Source organism: Schistosoma haematobium, chromosome 2 (assembly GCF_000699445.3).
Source record: "Schistosoma haematobium chromosome 2, whole genome shotgun sequence".
Classification (NCBI taxonomy): domain Eukaryota; kingdom Metazoa; phylum Platyhelminthes; class Trematoda; order Strigeidida; family Schistosomatidae; genus Schistosoma; species Schistosoma haematobium.
Window position 1 is genome coordinate 18,571,057 of NC_067197.1, and position 26,137 is coordinate 18,597,193.

Consider the following 26,137-nt stretch of genomic DNA (forward strand, 5'->3'; position numbering starts at 1 on the left):
GCTAATGTGGTGTGCAACTTAGGGTGCGATAATAAATATATTGACAACGACAGTGTCCGGAAGTTTCTGTACATTGATAGTGGTAACCTATTATGAAGAACTACAGGTCCTAAGTATAATAAGAACAACTGACATTCAGTGGCTTTCCATACAGAAACTTCATAAAGTGAACGACATTTCCGTTGAAAGTCGCATGTAGTGTGCTGTCTACATTAATCTAGTGCATCATTTATTGATGCGATAATAGATTGATCCATCCTATTAAGTCGCTTAGTAGCTAGCTCCTTCCATAATGAAATAAGTTTTTAGTAACATCTAAGTATATCATATGCACAGGTTCACAGGGGAAACATTTAATCATATCCACTGGCAGATTTTCAAATGAACTTCTACCACGATGATGGATAGATTGGGACCTACTACGAAAAGTGACATCATTTCTTAAGTCGTGTTCACCATTGGGGAAAGTCATTCGACCACCCATTCGCGTCCCTAAAACCTGACATTTGTCACAGCCAGCGGTAGCGTTATGTCCAACAACATATCTGACGTTACTGAGAGCTGGAGCGTCACAAATAACAGCAACTAATTTAACTGTTAAATGTACGTGAAACTTGTCAACATTATTACCTACCGTCAGCAACTCTTGTAACTCAGTTATAAGTGCTGCCGACATGTTGAAATCAGATGGTTTTACTTCACCAACGTAGATCCCAACTATGAATACATTACTAACTAATGGACTTATTATGCGACCTAGGATCGGTCACAGCTGTTGGTTAGAGCTTTTGAACAAATTTAGACCATCATTGTTTAACTGCAGCTTCAATTCTGTGAAATGTATTTTACGTAGCCAATTTTCTGAAGTCCTCAGTAAAGTCGATTTCAATCCTAAATGGTAGTAAGTTCCCGATTCCAGGGTTTTAGACTCCATGTCGTTGCATCGACGTAGAACACTACGGACGGACGTTGGGAGTTCTGGATATCTCGCACGAAAAAGGTCCAATATTTGATCAGCCTTCTTCATGCTTATGTAACCACCTTTCATCATTTCAATGACTATTCCGTCTGACTGTTCTTTGTTTGAAAGATGAATGGCTGGAGACATTCATAACATCACACAACCTATAAATTTTTAATAATTAAACAGATACTACCACTGATTGTGTTGTCTGGACACAGGACGTAACTACATGAAGCAGTAGCTGTATCTGTGATAATATTAGCCCACTGCTCTGTAGCTACGGTTATACGCGATTCTGTGACAACTGGATTGTCTGTCTCTTCGTCACAGCTCGGTAACTGACACTTCTTTATAAACTGTGCTTTTAATTTCCTCAACCTTCTGTAATACGTTGCTCGGGAACAACCGAACAACCTCATGTATTTTGCAGCTTCAGCCCGCCTTTTTGTAATCTTATCTACCGGTCTATTATTATTCTGAAAGAAATAATTGACTTAAGTAAGACTAAACACAGACAACACCCAAAGTTTCCGACCTGCGCTGCTAATAACTCACCTGCATAGCGTTCGAATTTGAGAAAGTGGTTTAAAACCGACAACTCTTTGTCTCGTGTCTGTTTGTTGATGTATTAAAACAAGACCTGAAATTCGATAGACTATCCCTCACCAAAAGCCTGTAATGCATCAAAATGTAAATTTATTTATTCAAATTTACTACTTTGAGGGTTATTTATATTATGTTGATGAAATGTTAGTGTGCAAAAATGTGCTACGAACATTTTGGGGATTTCCCCATAATATCCCTAAACATTGCGGAATGTTTTTCACTTTGGGGATTTCCCAAACCTGGCAGCTCAATGTATTTGGCTGTAACAAGACATGTCATTCATAGACTGTTGTGACTTTTTCTGTTTTTTAAACTTTTATAATTCACAGGACAGCAACTTCAATTCTCAATTGGCGAACCAACGTTGCTGAAGTGAATAATCCATGTAATTTTTTATGTTCTACCTACATTTTAATAAACATTATTTTCTCAAAGAGCTTACTTTATTACTTACTTGGGAAACCATAGAAGTTTTGAGAATGTGTGTTTGTGTCAGTTAACTTTAGATTAGATGCAAATGCCTTATGAATAATACATCACCTGTTTCATCTTTTGTAGATCTTTTCAAATAACAATGATTTGGCAATTACAATGGATATACAAAACGGTTGATGCTCAAGCTTCTGCTCTAATGTTGTACAATAATACGATTTTCCTCTTAAATAACATGTTTTTAAAATACACCGGTTTTCCAGTGCATTGCAGTTTTATTTCGGTATGTTGTTGAAAATAAAGGCGAACATAGGAAACCTTTGGGTTATGTCAATGAATCGAAAATAGGTAGTTCTGTGTGTATTTAGGCGAAAAGTAGACAATTCAGTGGAAATTTAGGCGAAAAGTCGGTAATTTATCGACAAAACGGCGAAAAGGGGAAATCCGCATTATTTCCCCGGACAGGCGACATTCTGATGCGTTTTCCCCTTTCGCTACCAAAGCATTTTCCCCTTTTTGTGTTGCTTGGGTGGTCAGTCAGTGATAATTCTTTACTTCGATTTTAGTAAGGCTTTCGACAGTGTCTCACACAAAGTTCTTCTTTTAAAACTCTCTTCATTTGGCATACAGAATCCCCTTTTATCTTGGCTCAAATCTTTTAGAAGAACGTAGCCAAATCGTCTGCTTTGGATCTTGCTACTCTAAACCTGTGAATGCAACCAGTGGGGTTATACAAGGAAGTGTGGTTGGTCCATTACTCTTTCTCCTTTTTATCAATGACGTGTGTTCCCTCTTTCAGTACGGTAAGCCTTTCCTTTTTGCCGACGACCTAAAAGAGGTTTGTTCATTCTCTTCTTCCACCAAAGAAAGCTATATTTCAGCGATAATCCAAGAAGAAATAAACAAGTTATACGAATGGACTGTTTCGTGGAATTTGCCACTTAATGTTGACAAAAGTGGATTCATTCACATTGACAGCTGCTTTGGCCTATACACAAACATACACAGAAACCTCTCAACACTGTTCGTGACTGGGGTTTAAGATAAAGCAACAGTTCGAATTCTTCCGAGCAAATTGCATCTCAAGTATCCAAAGCTAGAAAGCTCATTGGATTCATAATGATAAACTTCAATAATATCGAATCGAGATTATTATTATTATGCAGAAAACGTATCTTACCCATTCTTGAATATAGTATTTTAGTTTACAGTAATTGCAGACATAATGACCTGATTAAAATTGAAGGTGTTCAAAGAAAGTTCACCAAAGCTGTTCTGGGGTATTCTGATAACAAAGACTATCACCAAAGATGTCAACAACTCAACTTAGAACCTCTTTGGATCAGACGTATCAAATTAAATCTTGTCTTTATCTACTGGCTTATTAACGGTATTTCCTACTCTTCGGTATCCACCCCTTCATACCTTATGATATCCCACAATCTATGCAATAAGGAGAATATTCTAGCGATTCCAAGAGCCCACCCAAACTTACGTCAGAATTTTTCCTTATTCGCTACTCAACGATGTGGAACAGACTGCCAGTGAACCTCCGTTGCAGTGAAACTACAACCCGGTTCAGAAGTCTGCTTGAAGATTTTCTTTCCGAAAGTGGATTATGTCACCTATTGAATATCAATGTATTCAAAAATGATTTATACAAACAAGGTCCGTCATTCATTTAATTGCCTGAAAAGCAAAATAAAACCTTTAAATCTTTTTACGTCTGTATACCATTACAGAAATCTAAATGTATTCATCCCAGTGCATTAAAGGATTTTTATTTTATTTTTCTAAATCGTTGTTTTCCTTCTGAGGTTGATATTCATTACGCAATTATTATTCTTATCATGGATGAAACTTTTCACTAGGTGTTCACTTCTTTTCTTTCTTCTTTCCCTCTAAATAAATATTCTTAAGATAACGAAGTTTGTAATTAAGACAATAACATGTGTTACACTTAAATTAACTTCTCAGACCCGTTTTATCTTCACTATGCATATATGTCTCATAAATATTGATATTTCATTATCCTTTTCACTCAGTTGAGACTTTCATCGCATCACTCCAAATTATGACTGCACAAACATTTATTCTAGAGTCATATCTTACCACAGTAGTAAGTTGTTTTTCTTAATTATTTTTTATTACTAATTTGACGATATATACACAGTCGTTTGTTCTTGTTTTATGTTCATAAACACGCCAATTAAACTGTTTGCGTAGTTCACGTCTCCTTTATTTCTATTCCCTTATATAGTAGTTCATCAAAAGCTGACGTTTCATCACCACCAATTCCACGTACGTCGACGGAAGGTGATAAACGTAAGTTGCATTTACTGTATTCCTGATAACAAAAGTTTGAGCGATGATACAAATCACATGTTCAGAATTATCCTGAAAGCGGTCACTGAACTGGCAAACACATACACCTTGCACAGAACCAGAAGTAAATTTGGTATTAGTAAGTACAAATTTTACTTGACGGTTCAAAGTAAGTCCACTTTACTGTATTAACATATTTGTAGGTGCTTTGAGTTCACGTTTCAGAAGTGCAAGCTGCCAGGAAAAGGATATAATACACGCCATGGCTACAGCAAGCCAGGCCTTCTTGCATGACGCAAGAGATAAAGTACATAAACGTGGATGGGGATCCAAAGAAAGGGTGAGCTAAAACCCTTTAAAATGTTTGTTATAATACATATGTTAAGTTTTTCCTACATTGTTCCTACTCCTTCCCTTTCTACTCTTTCCTGTATTGTTTTAGACTATTTATTAAAATTCAGTAATCAGTTGTATTCGCAATAACTGAAGTTCACTTTCGGGATTTCCACAAACTTCGCACGATGATAAGTATTGGCAAAAAATGTCGATTTCTTTCGAACAGTTGCGGTTAATATTACAGCACCAGCAGAAGATGTTGGCCTTGCAACAACAGCTATTTGTAACAGTTTTGGGCAGACCCAACATTATTTCGAGGAGGAGGAGAATGTTGAGGAATTTAAAGTCACACATAATTCTTTTTTAAATCAGAATCTAAAGTTGGAATTTTCAAAAAAAGGGTGGAGGTGTTATATCCGAGTGGAGATTAAATTACAGGTAACTCCCGAGGACTATTAATGGACTAATATTCTATAAATATTCTTATTGTATAATTATTCAACAATTACATTGCGTATATTTATATTCCTCTTATTATAAGCTTTATTTTGACCTATAATTTATTATTATACGATTTACGGTTCTTAATCTATGCTCAGTCTATTATTCACTGTCCCCCTCGTTCACAGCCACTTTTTGGCTTATTTGTGTACACATGTTATTTTCTAATTTATGGTGCGTTGTGTTCTGTCTGGCTGATATATAAACCGAGTATGTTTGAAATAAACGATCTGCTCTGATTCGAAGCTGGTATTGTGTTCTGGACTCAAGTGGAAGGGCTCGGAGGACATAGGACCAATCAGGACGCTAGACTGCCCGCACCGGTTGAACGTCATTGGTTGGCCTAGTGTAAAGATCCGTATAAGTCGTATCCGGATTGGTTGATAAGTCGCGTGGTAGCAAAACAAGACATCCAAGGTCATAACATGAAACGTCAGCTTTTGGTGAACTACTATATGAGAATTGATAAGTAGGTACAAACCTCGCAATGGGAGAAAAGTTTCCTGTCAAAATGTTGAAAACTGGAAATTCCACCGGGGCAAATCCAGCCTCAACCTCAGCAACCTCTAGTTCTTCTGAGGTGCATAAATAATCAGTATTTTTTCGTTTGACAGTCCTAACACAAGTGATATAATAAATTGAACAATTTACCTTTTCGGCTTGTCTGCGTGACAAGACTGCGTTTCATCGTTAGTCGTGATGTTAGTATTGTAGCCCAGTACTGTTGTTAAACACGCTTTTAATTCCTGGGCTGCATTGTAGTCGTCTGAAAACAATAAATGTTAATTGATTACAACTTACCACAACTATGCATAACGGTGCATTTTCGCAGCGTGAATCGACTGTCCAAATCAACAACCTGAACAATATCATGCTCAATAACATTATCGTGATAAGCATAATGATCCTTGTTCACCAGCCATTTGCTTGGGATGCATACTACTTGCATCTTCTCCTTGTCGTCCACTAAAATGTACTTCCTACTTTGATGCTATAAATGAATGCCAAGGCGTGAGAAATTGAAAATTGATTACATTCTTGAACACTTCATGTTGAACTACGCAAAAGCACTAACCAACAGACACTAGCTGCATGTAGTACTATATTTGCAACAATCCTTGAGAAGTGATGTCACATCTGCTACTCGAATGTATGCAAAAGAGGGATAATGACCTCATAGTGTTGTGTGCGCATACACATGCACTTACAAAGTATGTCTGTCAGTGTTATCCACGTGCACTCGTGGCTTAAGGTAGAACACTTAAAGATACCAATATTACTGGAGGGAAAAGGGTCGGTATATAAATCGGAAGGATTATGGAATGGCTGGAACCTAATAAGGCCTCCATCACCTATTTCTGTTACGAACCCTGGTCTACCTTTTGCAATAACTACATTGTCCGGCCTTGTAGTAGATAGCTTTGAGTTCCTGTAACTGACGATTTGCTCGGAAGAATCATCAGTTACCTCAGGCTCAGTGACATTGTCAGCCATATCCTGATTCAGTATACTTTGAAAGTAAACTTCTTCGGCATATCGCTGTGCGGCTTGTTTAGCCGCAGCAAATCCGCAGTGTACTGAACGCCTAATTTTCCTCATGTATGATTCAAAAGGAAAGGCAGAGAACGACTCTAAACTTCCATGCTCTATAACGTCCTTTACAATGTGCTTTAAACTATGAACATTGTAGATTAATTGCTCGCTACCGTAACACTTTTCGTAACCTAATAAGAAGTTGTTAATATATACCCGAACACTGTTTGCTAATGTGGTGTGCAACTTAGGGTGCGATAATAAATATATTGACAACGACAGTGTCCGGAAGTTTCTGTACATTGATAGTGGTAACCTATTATGAAGAACTACAGGTCCTAAGTATAATAAGAACAACTGACATTCAGTGGCTTTCCATACAGAAACTTCATAAAGTGAACGACATTTCCGTTGAAAGTCGCATGTAGTGTGCTGTCTACATTAATCTAGTGCATCATTTATTGATGCGATAATAGATTGATCCATCCTATTAAGTCGCTTAGTAGCTAGCTCCTTCCATAATGAAATAAGTTTTTAGTAACATCTAAGTATATCATATGCACAGGTTCACAGGGGAAACATTTAATCATATCCACTGGCAGATTTTCAAATGAACTTCTACCACGATGATGGATAGATTGGGACCTACTACGAAAAGTGACATCATTTCTTAAGTCGTGTTCACCATTGGGGAAAGTCATTCGACCACCCATTCGCGTCCCTAAAACCTGACATTTGTCACAGCCAGCGGTAGCGTTATGTCCAACAACATATCTGACGTTACTGAGAGCTGGAGCGTCACAAATAACAGCAACTAATTTAACTGTTAAATGTACGTGAAACTTGTCAACATTATTACCTACCGTCAGCAACTCTTGTAACTCAGTTATAAGTGCTGCCGACATGTTGAAATCAGATGGTTTTACTTCACCAACGTAGATCCCAACTATGAATACATTACTAACTAATGGACTTATTATGCGACCTAGGATCGGCCACAGCTGTTGGTTAGAGCTTTTGAACAAATTTAGACCATCATTGTTTAACTGCAGCTTCAATTCTGTGAAATGTATTTTACGTAGCCAATTTTCTGAAGTCCTCAGTAAAGTCGATTTCAATCCTAAATGGTAGTAAGTTCCCGATTCCAGGGTTTTAGACTCCATGTCGTTGCATCGACGTAGAACACTACGGACGGACGTTGGGAGTTCTGGATATCTCGCACGAAAAAGGTCCAATATTTGATCAGCCTTCTTCATGCTTATGTAACCACCTTTCATCATTTCAATGACTATTCCGTCTGACTGTTCTTTGTTTGAAAGATGAATGGCTGGAGACATTCATAACATCACACAACCTATAAATTTTTAATAATTAAACAGATACTACCACTGATTGTGTTGTCTGGACACAGGACGTAACTACATGAAGCAGTAGCTGTATCTGTGATAATATTAGCCCACTGCTCTGTAGCTACGGTTATACGCGATTCTGTGACGACAACTGGATTGTCTGTCTCTTCGTCACAGCTCGGTAACTGACACTTCTTTATAAACTGTGCTTTTAATTTCCTCAACCTTCTGTAATACGTTGCTCGGGAACAACCGAACAACCTCATGTATTTTGCAGCTTCAGCCCGCCTTTTGTAATCTTATCTACCGGTCTATTATTATTCTGAAAGAAATAATTGACTTAAGTAAGACTAAACACAGACAACACCCAAAGTTTCCGACCTGCGCTGCTAATAACTCACCTGCATAGCGTTCGAATTTGAGAAAGTGGTTTAAAACCGACAACTCTTTGTCTCGTGTCTGTTTGTTGATGTATTAAAACAAGACCTGAAATTCGATAGACTATCCCTCACCAAAAGCCTGTAATGCATCAAAATGTAAATTTATTTATTCAAATTTACTACTTTGAGGGTTATTTATATTATGTTGATGAAATGTTAGTGTGCAAAAATGTGCTACGAACATTTTGGGGATTTCCCATAATATCCCTAAACATTGCGGAATGTTTTTCACTTTGGGGATTTCCCCAAACCTGGCAGCTCAATGTATTTGGCTGTAACAAGACATGTCATTCATAGACTGTTGTGACTTTTTCTGTTTTTTAAACTTTTATAATTCACAGGACAGCAACTTCAATTCTCAATTGGCGAACCAACGTTGCTGAAGTGAATAATCCATGTAATTTTTTTATGTTCTACCTACATTTTAATAAACATTATTTTCTCAAAGAGCTTACTTTATTACTTACTTGGGAAACCATAGAAGTTTTGAGAATGTGTGTTTGTGTCAGTTAACTTTAGATTAGATGCAAATGCCTTATGAATAATACATCACCTGTTTCATCTTTTGTAGATCTTTTCAAATAACAATGATTTGGCAATTACAATGGATATACAAAACGGTTGATGCTCAAGCTTCTGCTCTAATGTTGTACAATAATACGATTTTCCTCTTAAATAACATGTTTTTAAAATACACCGGTTTTCCAGTGCATTGCAGTTTTATTTCGGTATGTTGTTGAAAATAAAGGCGAACATAGGAAACCTTTGGGTTATGTCAATGAATCGAAAATAGGTAGTTCTGTGTGTATTTAGGCGAAAAGTAGACAATTCAGTGGAAATTTAGGCGAAAAGTCGGTAATTTATCGACAAAACGGCGAAAAAGGGGAAATCCGCATTATTTCCCCGGACAGGCGACATTCTGATGCGTTTTCCCCTTTCGCTACCAAAGCATTTTCCCCTTTTTGTGTTGCTTGGGTGGTCAGTCAGTGATAATTCTTTACTTCGATTTTAGTAAGGCTTTCGACAGTGTCTCACACAAAGTTCTTCTTTTAAAACTCTCTTCATTTGGCATACAGAATCCCCTTTTATCTTGGCTCAAATCTTTTTAGAAGAACGTAGCCAAATCGTCTGCTTTGGATCTTGCTACTCTAAACCTGTGAATGCAACCAGTGGGGTTATACAAGGAAGTGTGGTTGGTCCATTACTCTTTCTCCTTTTTATCAATGACGTGTGTTCCCTCTTTCAGTACGGTAAGCCTTTCCTTTTTGCCGACGACCTAAAAGAGGTTTGTTCATTCTCTTCTTCCACCAAAGAAAGCTATATTTCAGCGATAATCCAAGAAGAAATAAACAAGTTATACGAATGGACTGTTTCGTGGAATTTGCCACTTAATGTTGACAAAAGTGGATTCATTCACATTGACAGCTGCTTTGGCCTATACACAAACATACACAGAAACCTCTCAACACTGTTCGTGACTGGGGTTTAAGATAAAGCAACAGTTCGAATTCTTCCGAGCAAATTGCATCTCAAGTATCCAAAGCTAGAAAGCTCATTGGATTCATAATGATAAACTTCAATAATATCGAATCGAGATTATTATTATTATGCAGAAAACGTATCTTACCCATTCTTGAATATAGTATTTTAGTTTACAGTAATTGCAGACATAATGACCTGATTAAAATTGAAGGTGTTCAAAGAAAGTTCACCAAAGCTGTTCTGGGGTATTCTGATAACAAAGACTATCACCAAAGATGTCAACAACTCAACTTAGAACCTCTTTGGATCAGACGTATCAAATTAAATCTTGTCTTTATCTACTGGCTTATTAACGGTATTTCCTACTCTTCGGTATCCACCCCTTCATACCTTATGATATCCCACAATCTATGCAATAAGGAGAATATTCTAGCGATTCCAAGAGCCCACCCAAACTTACGTCAGAATTTTTCCTTATTCGCTACTCAACGATGTGGAACAGACTGCCAGTGAACCTCCGTTGCAGTGAAACTACAACCCGGTTCAGAAGTCTGCTTGAAGATTTTCTTTCCGAAAGTGGATTATGTCACCTATTGAATATCAATGTATTCAAAAAATGATTTATACAAACAAGGTCCGTCATTCATTTAATTGCCTGAAAAGCAAAATAAAACCTTTAAATCTTTTTACGTCTGTATACCATTACAGAAATCTAAATGTATTCATCCCAGTGCATTAAAGGATTTTTATTTTATTTTTCTAAATCGTTGTTTTCCTTCTGAGGTTGATATTCATTACGCAATTATTATTCTTATCATGGATGAAACTTTTCACTAGGTGTTCACTTCTTTTCTTTCTTCTTTCCCTCTAAATAAATATTCTTAAGATAACGAAGTTTGTAATTAAGACAATAACATGTGTTACACTTAAATTAACTTCTCAGACCCGTTTTATCTTCACTATGCATATATGTCTCATAAATATTGATATTTCATTATCCTTTTCACTCAGTTGAGACTTTCATCGCATCACTCCAAATTATGACTGCACAAACATTTATTCTAGAGTCATATCTTACCACAGTAGTAAGTTGTTTTTTCTTAATTATTTTTTATTACTAATTTGACGATATATACACAGTCGTTTGTTCTTGTTTTATGTTCATAAACACGCCAATTAAACTGTTTGCGTAGTTCACGTCTCCTTTATTTCTATTCCCTTATATAGTAGTTCATCAAAAGCTGACGTTTCATCACCACCAATTCCACGTACGTCGACGGAAGGTGATAAACGTAAGTTGCATTTACTGTATTCCTGATAACAAAAGTTTGAGCGATGATACAAATCACATGTTCAGAATTATCCTGAAAGCGGTCACTGAACTGGCAAACACATACACCTTGCACAGAACCAGAAGTAAATTTGGTATTAGTAAGTACAAATTTTACTTGACGGTTCAAAGTAAGTCCACTTTACTGTATTAACATATTTGTAGGTGCTTTGAGTTCACGTTTCAGAAGTGCAAGCTGCCAGGAAAAGGATATAATACACGCCATGGCTACAGCAAGCCAGGCCTTCTTGCATGACGCAAGAGATAAAGTACATAAACGTGGATGGGGATCCAAAGAAAGGGTGAGCTAAAACCCTTTAAAATGTTTGTTATAATACATATGTTAAGTTTTTCCTACATTGTTCCTACTCCTTCCCTTTCTACTCTTTCCTGTATTGTTTTAGACTATTTATTAAAATTCAGTAATCAGTTGTATTCGCAATAACTGAAGTTCACTTTCGGGATTTCCACAAACTTCGCACGATGATAAGTATTGGCAAAAATGTCGATTTCTTTCGAACAGTTGCGGTTAATATTACAGCACCAGCAGAAGATGTTGGCCTTGCAACAACAGCTATTTGTAACAGTTTTGGGCAGACCCAACATTATTTCGAGGAGGAGGAGAATGTTGAGGAATTTAAAGTCACACATAATTCTTTTTTAAATCAGAATCTAAAGTTGGAATTTTCAAAAAAAAGGGTGGAGGTGTTATATCCGAGTGGAGATTAAATTACAGGTAACTCCCGAGGACTATTAATGGACTAATATTCTATAAATATTCTTATTGTATAATTATTCAACAATTACATTGCGTATATTTATATTCCTCTTATTATAAGCTTTATTTTGACCTATAATTTATTATTATACGATTTACGGTTCTTAATCTATGCTCAGTCTATTATTCACTGTCCCCCTCGTTCACAGCCACTTTTTGGCTTATTTGTGTACACATGTTATTTTCTAATTTATGGTGCGTTGTGTTCTGTCTGGCTGATATATAAACCGAGTATGTTTGAAATAAACGATCTGCTCTGATTCGAAGCTGGTATTGTGTTCTGGACTCAAGTGGAAGGGCTCGGAGGACATATAGGACCAGTAAGTACGCTAGACTGCCCGCACCGGTTGAACGTCATTGGTTGGCCTAGTGTAAAGATCCGTATAAGTCGTATCCGGATTGGTTGATAAGTCGCGTGGTAGCAAAACAAGACATCCAAGGTCATAACATGAAACGTCAGCTTTTGGTGAACTACTATATGAGAATTGATAAGTAGGTACAAACCTCGCAATGGGAGAAAAGTTTCCTGTCAAAATGTTGAAAACTGGAAATTCCACCGGGGCAAATCCAGCCTCAACCTCAGCAACCTCTAGTTCTTCTGAGGTGCATAAATAATCAGTATTTTTCGTTTGACAGTCCTAACACAAGTGATATAATAAATTGAACAATTTACCTTTTCGGCTTGTCTGCGTGACAAGACTGCGTTTCATCGTTAGTCGTGATGTTAGTATTGTAGCCCAGTACTGTTGTTAAACACGCTTTTAATTCCTGGGCTGCATTGTAGTCGTCTGAAAACAATAAATGTTAATTGATTACAACTTACCACAACTATGCATAACGGTGCATTTTCGCAGCGTGAATCGACTGTCCAAATCAACAACCTGAACAATATCATGCTCAATAACATTATCGTGATAAGCATAATGATCCTTGTTCACCAGCCATTTGCTTGGGATGCATACTACTTGCATCTTCTCCTTGTCGTCCACTAAAATGTACTTCCTACTTTGATGCTATAAATGAATGCCAAGGCGTGAGAAATTGAAAATTGATTACATTCTTGAACACTTCATGTTGAACTACGCAAAAGCACTAACCAACAGACACTAGCTGCATGTAGTACTATATTTGCAACAATCCTTGAGAAGTGATGTCACATCTGCTACTCGAATGTATGCAAAAGAGGGATAATGACCTCATAGTGTTGTGTGCGCATACACATGCACTTACAAAGTATGTCTGTCAGTGTTATCCACGTGCACTCGTGGCTTAAGGTAGAACACTTAAAGATACCAATATTACTGGAGGGAAAAGGGTCGGTATATAAATCGGAAGGATTATGGAATGGCTGGAACCTAATAAGGCCTCCATCACCTATTTCTGTTACGAACCCTGGTCTACCTTTTGCAATAACTACATTGTCCGGCCTTGTAGTAGATAGCTTTGAGTTCCTGTAACTGACGATTTGCTCGGAAGAATCATCAGTTACCTCAGGCTCAGTGACATTGTCAGCCATATCCTGATTCAGTATACTTTGAAAGTAAACTTCTTCGGCATATCGCTGTGCGGCTTGTTTAGCCGCAGCAAATCCGCAGTGTACTGAACGCCTAATTTTCCTCATGTATGATTCAAAAGGAAAGGCAGAGAACGACTCTAAACTTCCATGCTCTATAACGTCCTTTACAATGTGCTTTAAACTATGAACATTGTAGATTAATTGCTCGCTACCGTAACACTTTTCGTAACCTAATAAGAAGTTGTTAATATATACCCGAACACTGTTTGCTAATGTGGTGTGCAACTTAGGGTGCGATAATAAATATATTGACAACGACAGTGTCCGGAAGTTTCTGTACATTGATAGTGGTAACCTATTATGAAGAACTACAGGTCCTAAGTATAATAAGAACAACTGACATTCAGTGGCTTTCCATACAGAAACTTCATAAAGTGAACGACATTTCCGTTGAAAGTCGCATGTAGTGTGCTGTCTACATTAATCTAGTGCATCATTTATTGATGCGATAATAGATTGATCCATCCTATTAAGTCGCTTAGTAGCTAGCTCCTTCCATAATGAAATAAGTTTTTAGTAACATCTAAGTATATCATATGCACAGGTTCACAGGGGAAACATTTAATCATATCCACTGGCAGATTTTCAAATGAACTTCTACCACGATGATGGATAGATTGGGACCTACTACGAAAAGTGACATCATTTCTTAAGTCGTGTTCACCATTGGGGAAAGTCATTCGACCACCCATTCGCGTCCCTAAAACCTGACATTTGTCACAGCCAGCGGTAGCGTTATGTCCAACAACATATCTGACGTTACTGAGAGCTGGAGCGTCACAAATAACAGCAACTAATTTAACTGTTAAATGTACGTGAAACTTGTCAACATTATTACCTACCGTCAGCAACTCTTGTAACTCAGTTATAAGTGCTGCCGACATGTTGAAATCAGATGGTTTTACTTCACCAACGTAGATCCCAACTATGAATACATTACTAACTAATGGACTTATTATGCGACCTAGGATCGGCCACAGCTGTTGGTTAGAGCTTTTGAACAAATTTAGACCATCATTGTTTAACTGCAGCTTCAATTCTGTGAAATGTATTTTACGTAGCCAATTTTCTGAAGTCCTCAGTAAAGTCGATTTCAATCCTAAATGGTAGTAAGTTCCCGATTCCAGGGTTTTAGACTCCATGTCGTTGCATCGACGTAGAACACTACGGACGGACGTTGGGAGTTCTGGATATCTCGCACGAAAAAGGTCCAATATTTGATCAGCCTTCTTCATGCTTATGTAACCACCTTTCATCATTTCAATGACTATTCCGTCTGACTGTTCTTTGTTTGAAAGATGAATGGCTGGAGACATTCATAACATCACACAACCTATAAATTTTTAATAATTAAACAGATACTACCACTGATTGTGTTGTCTGGACACAGGACGTAACTACATGAAGCAGTAGCTGTATCTGTGATAATATTAGCCCACTGCTCTGTAGCTACGGTTATACGCGATTCTGTGACGACAACTGGATTGTCTGTCTCTTCGTCACAGCTCGGTAACTGACACTTCTTTATAAACTGTGCTTTTAATTTCCTCAACCTTCTGTAATACGTTGCTCGGGAACAACCGAACAACCTCATGTATTTTGCAGCTTCAGCCCGCCTTTTTGTAATCTTATCTACCGGTCTATTATTATTCTGAAAGAAATAATTGACTTAAGTAAGACTAAACACAGACAACACCCAAAGTTTCCGACCTGCGCTGCTAATAACTCACCTGCATAGCGTTCGAATTTGAGAAAGTGGTTTAAAACCGACAACTCTTTGTCTCGTGTCTGTTTGTTGATGTATTAAAACAAGACCTGAAATTCGATAGACTATCCCTCACCAAAAGCCTGTAATGCATCAAAATGTAAATTTATTTATTCAAATTTACTACTTTGAGGGTTATTTATATTATGTTGATGAAATGTTAGTGTGCAAAAATGTGCTACGAACATTTTGGGGATTTCCCCATAATATCCCTAAACATTGCGGAATGTTTTTCACTTTGGGGATTTCCCCAAACCTGGCAGCTCAATGTATTTGGCTGTAACAAGACATGTCATTCATAGACTGTTGTGACTTTTTCTGTTTTTTAAACTTTTATAATTCACAGGACAGCAACTTCAATTCTCAATTGGCGAACCAACGTTGCTGAAGTGAATAATCCATGTAATTTTTTTATGTTCTACCTACATTTTAATAAACATTATTTTCTCAAAGAGCTTACTTTATTACTTACTTGGGAAACCATAGAAGTTTTGAGAATGTGTGTTTGTGTCAGTTAACTTTAGATTAGATGCAAATGCCTTATGAATAATACATCACCTGTTTCATCTTTTGTAGATCTTTTCAAATAACAATGATTTGGCAATTACAATGGATATACAAAACGGTTGATGCTCAAGCTTCTGCTCTAATGTTGTACAATAATACGATTTTCCTCTTAAATAACATGTTTTTAAAATACACCGGTTTTCCAGTGCATTGCAGTTTTATTTCGGTATGTTGTTGAAAATAAAGGCGAACATAGGAAACCTTTGGGTTATGTCAATGAATCGAAAATAGGTAGTTCTGTGTGTATTTAGGCGAAAAGTAGACAATTCAGTGGAAATTTAGGCGAAAAGTCGGTAATTTATCGACAAAACGGCGAAAAAGGGAAATCCGCATTATTTCCCCGGACAGGCGACATTCTGATGCGTTTTCCCCTTTCGCTACCAAAGCATTTTCCCTTTTTGTGTTGCTTGGGTGGTCAGTCAGTGATAATTCTTTACTTCGATTTTAGTAAGGCTTTCGACAGTGTCTCACACAAAGTTCTTCTTTTAAAACTCTCTTCATTTGGCATACAGAATCCCCTTTTATCTTGGCTCAAATCTTTTTAGAAGAACGTAGCCAAATCGTCTGCTTTGGATCTTGCTACTCTAAACCTGTGAATGCAACCAGTGGGGTTATACAAGGAAGTGTGGTTGGTCCATTACTCTTTCTCCTTTTTATCAATGACGTGTGTTCCCTCTTTCAGTACGGTAAGCCTTTCCTTTTTGCCGACGACCTAAAAGAGGTTTGTTCATTCTCTTCTTCCACCAAAGAAAGCTATATTTCAGCGATAATCCAAGAAGAAATAAACAAGTTATACGAATGGACTGTTTCGTGGAATTTGCCACTTAATGTTGACAAAAGTGGATTCATTCACATTGACAGCTGCTTTGGCCTATACACAAACATACACAGAAACCTCTCAACACTGTTCGTGACTGGGGTTTAAGATAAAGCAACAGTTCGAATTCTTCCGAGCAAATTGCATCTCAAGTATCCAAAGCTAGAAAGCTCATTGGATTCATAATGATAAACTTCAATAATATCGAATCGAGATTATTATTATGCAGAAAACGTATCTTACCCATTCTTGAATATAGTATTTTAGTTTACAGTAATTGCAGACATAATGACCTGATTAAAATTGAAGGTGTTCAAAGAAAGTTCACCAAAGCTGTTCTGGGGTATTCTGATAACAAAGACTATCACCAAAGATGTCAACAACTCAACTTAGAACCTCTTTGGATCAGACGTATCAAATTAAATCTTGTCTTTATCTACTGGCTTATTAACGGTATTTCCTACTCTTCGGTATCCACCCCTTCATACCTTATGATATCCCACAATCTATGCAATAAGGAGAATATTCTAGCGATTCCAAGAGCCCACCCAAACTTACGTCAGAATTTTTCCTTATTCGCTACTCAACGATGTGGAACAGACTGCCAGTGAACCTCCGTTGCAGTGAAACTACAACCCGGTTCAGAAGTCTGCTTGAAGATTTTCTTTCCGAAAGTGGATTATGTCACCTATTGAATATCAATGTATTCAAAAATGATTTATACAAACAAGGTCCGTCATTCATTTAATTGCCTGAAAAGCAAAATAAAACCTTTAAATCTTTTTACGTCTGTATACCATTACAGAAATCTAAATGTATTCATCCCAGTGCATTAAAGGATTTTTATTTTATTTTTCTAAATCGTTGTTTTCCTTCTGAGGTTGATATTCATTACGCAATTATTATTCTTATCATGGATGAAACTTTTCACTAGGTGTTCACTTCTTTTCTTTCTTCTTTCCCTCTAAATAAATATTCTTAAGATAACGAAGTTTGTAATTAAGACAATAACATGTGTTACACTTAAATTAACTTCTCAGACCCGTTTTATCTTCACTATGCATATATGTCTCATAAATATTGATATTTCATTATCCTTTTCACTCAGTTGAGACTTTCATCGCATCACTCCAAATTATGACTGCACAAACATTTATTCTAGAGTCATATCTTACCACAGTAGTAAGTTGTTTTTTCTTAATTATTTTTTATTACTAATTTGACGATATATACACAGTCGTTTGTTCTTGTTTTATGTTCATAAACACGCCAATTAAACTGTTTGCGTAGTTCACGTCTCCTTTATTTCTATTCCCTTATATAGTAGTTCATCAAAAGCTGACGTTTCATCACCACCAATTCCACGTACGTCGACGGAAGGTGATAAACGTAAGTTGCATTTACTGTATTCCTGATAACAAAAGTTTGAGCGATGATACAAATCACATGTTCAGAATTATCCTGAAAGCGGTCACTGAACTGGCAAACACATACACCTTGCACAGAACCAGAAGTAAATTTGGTATTAGTAAGTACAAATTTTACTTGACGGTTCAAAGTAAGTCCACTTTACTGTATTAACATATTTGTAGGTGCTTTGAGTTCACGTTTCAGAAGTGCAAGCTGCCAGGAAAAGGATATAATACACGCCATGGCTACAGCAAGCCAGGCCTTCTTGCATGACGCAAGAGATAAAGTACATAAACGTGGATGGGGATCCAAAGAAAGGGTGAGCTAAAACCCTTTAAAATGTTTGTTATAATACATATGTTAAGTTTTTCCTACATTGTTCCTACTCCTTCCCTTTCTACTCTTTCCTGTATTGTTTTAGACTATTTATTAAAATTCAGTAATCAGTTGTATTCGCAATAACTGAAGTTCACTTTCGGGATTTCCACAAACTTCGCACGATGATAAGTATTGGCAAAAATGTCGATTTCTTTCGAACAGTTGCGGTTAATATTACAGCACCAGCAGAAGATGTTGGCCTTGCAACAACAGCTATTTGTAACAGTTTTGGGCAGACCCAACATTATTTCGAGGAGGAGGAGAATGTTGAGGAATTTAAAGTCACACATAATTCTTTTTTAAATCAGAATCTAAAGTTGGAATTTTCAAAAAAAAGGGTGGAGGTGTTATATCCGAGTGGAGATTAAATTACAGGTAACTCCCGAGGACTATTAATGGACTAATATTCTATAAATATTCTTATTGTATAATTATTCAACAATTACATTGCGTATATTTATATTCCTCTTATTATAAGCTTTATTTTGACCTATAATTTATTATTATACGATTTACGGTTCTTAATCTATGCTCAGTCTATTATTCACTGTCCCCCTCGTTCACAGCCACTTTTTGGCTTATTTGTGTACACATGTTATTTTCTAATTTATGGTGCGTTGTGGTCTGTCTGGTTTATATATAAACCGAGTATGTTTGAAATAAACGATCTGCTCTGATTCGAAGCTGGTATTGTGTTCTGGACTCAAGTGGAAGGGCTCGGAGGACATAGGACCAATCAGGACGCTAGACTGCCCGCACCGGTTGAACGTCATTGGTTGGCCTAGTGTAAAGATCCGTATAAGTCGTATCCGGATTGGTTGATAAGTCGCGTGGTAGCAAAACAAGACATCCAAGGTCATAACATGAAACGTCAGCTTTTGGTGAACTACTATATGAGAATTGATAAGTAGGTACAAACCTCGCAATGGGAGAAAAGTTTCCTGTCAAAATGTTGAAAACTGGAAATTCCACCGGGGCAAATCCAGCCTCAACCTCAGCAACCTCTAGTTCTTCTGAGGTGCATAAATAATCAGTATTTTTCGTTTGACAGTCCTAACACAAGTGATATAATAAATTGAACAATTTACCTTTTCGGCTTGTCTGCGTGACAAGACTGCGTTTCATCGTTAGTCGTGATGTTAGTATTGTAGCCCAGTACTGTTGTTAAACACGCTTTTAATTCCTGGGCTGCATTGTAGTCGTCTGAAAACAATAAATGTTAATTGATTACAACTTACCACAACTATGCATAACGGTGCATTTTCGCAGCGTGAATCGACTGTCCAAATCAACAACCTGAACAATATCATGCTCAATAACATTATCGTGATAAGCATAATGATCCTTGTTCACCAGCCATTTGCTTGGGATGCATACTACTTGCATCTTCTCCTTGTCGTCCACTAAAATGTACTTCCTACTTTGATGCTATAAATGAATGCCAAGGCGTGAGAAATTGAAAATTGATTACATTCTTGAACACTTCATGTTGAACTACGCAAAAGCACTAACCAACAGACACTAGCTGCATGTAGTACTATATTTGCAACAATCCTTGAGAAGTGATGTCACATCTGCTACTCGAATGTATGCAAAAGAGGGATAATGACCTCATAGTGTTGTGTGCGCATACACATGCACTTACAAAGTATGTCTGTCAGTGTTATCCACGTGCACTCGTGGCTTAAGGTAGAACACTTAAAGATACCAATATTACTGGAGGGAAAAGGGTCGGTATATAAATCGGAAGGATTATGGAATGGCTGGAACCTAATAAGGCCTCCATCACCTATTTCTGTTACGAACCCTGGTCTACCTTTTGCAATAACTACATTGTCCGGCCTTGTAGTAGATAGCTTTGAGTTCCTGTAACTGACGATTTGCTCGGAAGAATCATCAGTTACCTCAGGCTCAGTGACATTGTCAGCCATATCCTGATTCAGTATACTTTGAAAGTAAACTTCTTCGGCATATCGCTGTGCGGCTTGTTTAGCCGCAGCAAATCCGCAGTGTACTGAACGCCTAATTTTCCTCATGTATGATTCAAAAGGAAAGGCAGAGAACGACTCTAAACTTCCATGCTCTATAACGTCCTTTACAATGTGCTTTAAACTATGAACATTGTAGATTAATTGCTCGCTACCGTAACACTTTTCGTAACCTAATAAGAAGTTGTTAATATATACCCGAACACTGTTTGCTAATGTGGTGTGCAACTTAGGGTGCGATAATAAATATATTGACAACGACAGTGTCCGGAAGTTTCTGTACATTGATAGTGGTAACCTATTATGAAGAACTACAGGTCCTAAGTATAATAAGAACAACTGACATTCAGTGGCTTTCCATACAGAAACTTCATAAAGTGAACGACATTTCCGTTGAAAGTCGCATGTAGTGTGCTGTCTACATTAATCTAGTGCATCATTTATTGATGCGATAATAGATTGATCCATCCTATTAAGTCGCTTAGTAGCTAGCTCCTTCCATAATGAAATAAGTTTTTAGTAACATCTAAGTATATCATATGCACAGGTTCACAGGGGAAACATTTAATCATATCCACTGGCAGATTTTCAAATGAACTTCTACCACGATGATGGATAGATTGGGACCTACTACGAAAAGTGACATCATTTCTTAAGTCGTGTTCACCATTGGGGAAAGTCATTCGACCACCCATTCGCGTCCCTAAAACCTGACATTTGTCACAGCCAGCGGTAGCGTTATGTCCAACAACATATCTGACGTTACTGAGAGCTGGAGCGTCACAAATAACAGCAACTAATTTAACTGTTAAATGTACGTGAAACTTGTCAACATTATTACCTACCGTCAGCAACTCTTGTAACTCAGTTATAAGTGCTGCCGACATGTTGAAATCAGATGGTTTTACTTCACCAACGTAGATCCCAACTATGAATACATTACTAACTAATGGACTTATTATGCGACCTAGGATCGGCCACAGCTGTTGGTTAGAGCTTTTGAACAAATTTAGACCATCATTGTTTAACTGCAGCTTCAATTCTGTGAAATGTATTTTACGTAGCCAATTTTCTGAAGTCCTCAGTAAAGTCGATTTCAATCCTAAATGGTAGTAAGTTCCCGATTCCAGGGTTTTAGACTCCATGTCGTTGCATCGACGTAGAACACTACGGACGGACGTTGGGAGTTCTGGATATCTCGCACGAAAAAGGTCCAATATTTGATCAGCCTTCTTCATGCTTATGTAACCACCTTTCATCATTTCAATGACTATTCCGTCTGACTGTTCTTTGTTTGAAAGATGAATGGCTGGAGACATTCATAACATCACACAACCTATAAATTTTTAATAATTAAACAGATACTACCACTGATTGTGTTGTCTGGACACAGGACGTAACTACATGAAGCAGTAGCTGTATCTGTGATAATATTAGCCCACTGCTCTGTAGCTACGGTTATACGCGATTCTGTGACGACAACTGGATTGTCTGTCTCTTCGTCACAGCTCGGTAACTGACACTTCTTTATAAACTGTGCTTTTAATTTCCTCAACCTTCTGTAATACGTTGCTCGGGAACAACCGAACAACCTCATGTATTTTGCAGCTTCAGCCCGCCTTTTTGTAATCTTATCTACCGGTCTATTATTATTCTGAAAGAAATAATTGACTTAAGTAAGACTAAACACAGACAACACCCAAAGTTTCCGACCTGCGCTGCTAATAACTCACCTGCATAGCGTTCGAATTTGAGAAAGTGGTTTAAAACCGACAACTCTTTGTCTCGTGTCTGTTTGTTGATGTATTAAAACAAGACCTGAAATTCGATAGACTATCCCTCACCAAAAGCCTGTAATGCATCAAAATGTAAATTTATTTATTCAAATTTACTACTTTGAGGGTTATTTATATTATGTTGATGAAATGTTAGTGTGCAAAAATGTGCTACGAACATTTTGGGGATTTCCCATAATATCCCTAAACATTGCGGAATGTTTTTCACTTTGGGGATTTCCCCAAACCTGGCAGCTCAATGTATTTGGCTGTAACAAGACATGTCATTCATAGACTGTTGTGACTTTTTCTGTTTTTTAAACTTTTATAATTCACAGGACAGCAACTTCAATTCTCAATTGGCGAACCAACGTTGCTGAAGTGAATAATCCATGTAATTTTTTATGTTCTACCTACATTTTAATAAACATTATTTTCTCAAAGAGCTTACTTTATTACTTACTTGGGAAACCATAGAAGTTTTGAGAATGTGTGTTTGTGTCAGTTAACTTTAGATTAGATGCAAATGCCTTATGAATAATACATCACCTGTTTCATCTTTTGTAGATCTTTTCAAATAACAATGATTTGGCAATTACAATGGATATACAAAACGGTTGATGCTCAAGCTTCTGCTCTAATGTTGTACAATAATACGATTTTCCTCTTAAATAACATGTTTTTAAAATACACCGGTTTTCCAGTGCATTGCAGTTTTATTTCGGTATGTTGTTGAAAATAAAGGCGAACATAGGAAACCTTTGGGTTATGTCAATGAATCGAAAATAGGTAGTTCTGTGTGTATTTAGGCGAAAAGTAGACAATTCAGTGGAAATTTAGGCGAAAAGTCGGTAATTTATCGACAAAACGGCGAAAAAGGGGGAAATCCGCATTATTTCCCCGGACAGGCGACATTCTGATGCGTTTTCCCCTTTCGCTACCAAAGCATTTTCCCCTTTTGTGTTGCTTGGGTGGTCAGTCAGTGATAATTCTTTACTTCGATTTTAGTAAGGCTTTCGACAGTGTCTCACACAAAGTTCTTCTTTTAAAACTCTCTTCATTTGGCATACAGAATCCCCTTTTATCTTGGCTCAAATCTTTTTTAGAAGAACGTAGCCAAATCGTCTGCTTTGGATCTTGCTACTCTAAACCTGTGAATGCAACCAGTGGGGTTATACAAGGAAGTGTGGTTGGTCCATTACTCTTTCTCCTTTTTATCAATGACGTGTGTTCCCTCTTTCAGTACGGTAAGCCTTTCCTTTTTGCCGACGACCTAAAAGAGGTTTGTTCATTCTCTTCTTCCACCAAAGAAAGCTATATTTCAGCGATAATCCAAGAAGAAATAAACAAGTTATACGAATGGACTGTTTCGTGGAATTTGCCACTTAATGTTGACAAAAGTGGATTCATTCACATTGACAGCTGCTTTGGCCTATACACAAACATACACAGAAACCTCTCAACACTGTTCGTGACTGGGGTTTAAGATAAAGCAACAGTTCGAATTCTTCCGAGCAAATTGCATCTCAAGTATCCAAAGCTAGAAAGCTCATTGGATTCATAATGATAAACTTCAATAATATCGAATCGAGATTATTATTATTATGCAGAAAACGTATCTTACCCATTCTTGAATATAGTATTTTAGTTTACAGTAATTGCAGACATAATGACCTGATTAAAATTGAAGGTGTTCAAAGAAAGTTCACCAAAGCTGTTCTGGGGTATTCTGATAACAAAGACTATCACCAAAGATGTCAACAACTCAACTTAGAACCTCTTTGGATCAGACGTATCAAATTAAATCTTGTCTTTATCTACTGGCTTATTAACGGTATTTCCTACTCTTCGGTATCCACCCCTTCATACCTTATGATATCCCACAATCTATGCAATAAGGAGAATATTCTAGCGATTCCAAGAGCCCACCCAAACTTACGTCAGAATTTTTCCTTATTCGCTACTCAACGATGTGGAACAGACTGCCAGTGAACCTCCGTTGCAGTGAAACTACAACCCGGTTCAGAAGTCTGCTTGAAGATTTTCTTTCCGAAAGTGGATTATGTCACCTATTGAATATCAATGTATTCAAAAATGATTTATACAAACAAGGTCCGTCATTCATTTAATTGCCTGAAAAGCAAAATAAAACCTTTAAATCTTTTTACGTCTGTATACCATTACAGAAATCTAAATGTATTCATCCCAGTGCATTAAAGGATTTTTATTTTATTTTTCTAAATCGTTGTTTTCCTTCTGAGGTTGATATTCATTACGCAATTATTATTCTTATCATGGATGAAACTTTTCACTAGGTGTTCACTTCTTTTCTTTCTTCTTTCCCTCTAAATAAATATTCTTAAGATAACGAAGTTTGTAATTAAGACAATAACATGTGTTACACTTAAATTAACTTCTCAGACCCGTTTTATCTTCACTATGCATATATGTCTCATAAATATTGATATTTCATTATCCTTTTCACTCAGTTGAGACTTTCATCGCATCACTCCAAATTATGACTGCACAAACATTTATTCTAGAGTCATATCTTACCACAGTAGTAAGTTGTTTTTTCTTAATTATTTTTTATTACTAATTTGACGATATATACACAGTCGTTTGTTCTTGTTTTATGTTCATAAACACGCCAATTAAACTGTTTGCGTAGTTCACGTCTCCTTTATTTCTATTCCCTTATATAGTAGTTCATCAAAAGCTGACGTTTCATCACCACCAATTCCACGTACGTCGACGGAAGGTGATAAACGTAAGTTGCATTTACTGTATTCCTGATAACAAAAGTTTGAGCGATGATACAAATCACATGTTCAGAATTATCCTGAAAGCGGTCACTGAACTGGCAAACACATACACCTTGCACAGAACCAGAAGTAAATTTGGTATTAGTAAGTACAAATTTTACTTGACGGTTCAAAGTAAGTCCACTTTACTGTATTAACATATTTGTAGGTGCTTTGAGTTCACGTTTCAGAAGTGCAAGCTGCCAGGAAAAGGATATAATACACGCCATGGCTACAGCAAGCCAGGCCTTCTTGCATGACGCAAGAGATAAAGTACATAAACGTGGATGGGGATCCAAAGAAAGGGTGAGCTAAAACCCTTTAAAATGTTTGTTATAATACATATGTTAAGTTTTTCCTACATTGTTCCTACTCCTTCCCTTTCTACTCTTTCCTGTATTGTTTTAGACTATTTATTAAAATTCAGTAATCAGTTGTATTCGCAATAACTGAAGTTCACTTTCGGGATTTCCACAAACTTCGCACGATGATAAGTATTGGCAAAAAAATGTCGATTTCTTTCGAACAGTTGCGGTTAATATTACAGCACCAGCAGAAGATGTTGGCCTTGCAACAACAGCTATTTGTAACAGTTTTGGGCAGACCCAACATTATTTCGAGGAGGAGGAGAATGTTGAGGAATTTAAAGTCACACATAATTCTTTTTTAAATCAGAATCTAAAGTTGGAATTTTCAAAAAAAAGGGTGGAGGTGTTATATCCGAGTGGAGATTAAATTACAGGTAACTCCCGAGGACTATTAATGGACTAATATTCTATAAATATTCTTATTGTATAATTATTCAACAATTACATTGCGTATATTTATATTCCTCTCATTATAAGCTTTATTTTGACCTATAATTTATTATTATACGATTTACGGTTCTTAATCTATGCTCAGTCTATTATTCACTGTCCCCCTCGTTCACAGCCACTTTTTGGCTTATTTGTGTACACATGTTATTTTCTAATTTATGGT

At 36.9% G+C, this 26,137-nt stretch overlaps 1 protein-coding gene across 1 annotated transcript in view; it reads left to right on the forward strand.

The window, feature by feature from the left end:
* Positions 1 to 25,824, forward strand: part of MS3_00000263 (uncharacterized protein) — a 46,984-nt gene extending 21,160 nt beyond the window's left edge. The window contains exons 4-5 of the mRNA XM_051208100.1: positions 25,061 to 25,462; positions 25,565 to 25,824. The gene's annotated coding sequence lies outside the window, so the exon portion shown is untranslated. The remainder of the gene's footprint in view (positions 1 to 25,060; positions 25,463 to 25,564) is intronic.
* The last annotated feature ends 313 nt before the right edge of the window (positions 25,825 to 26,137 follow it).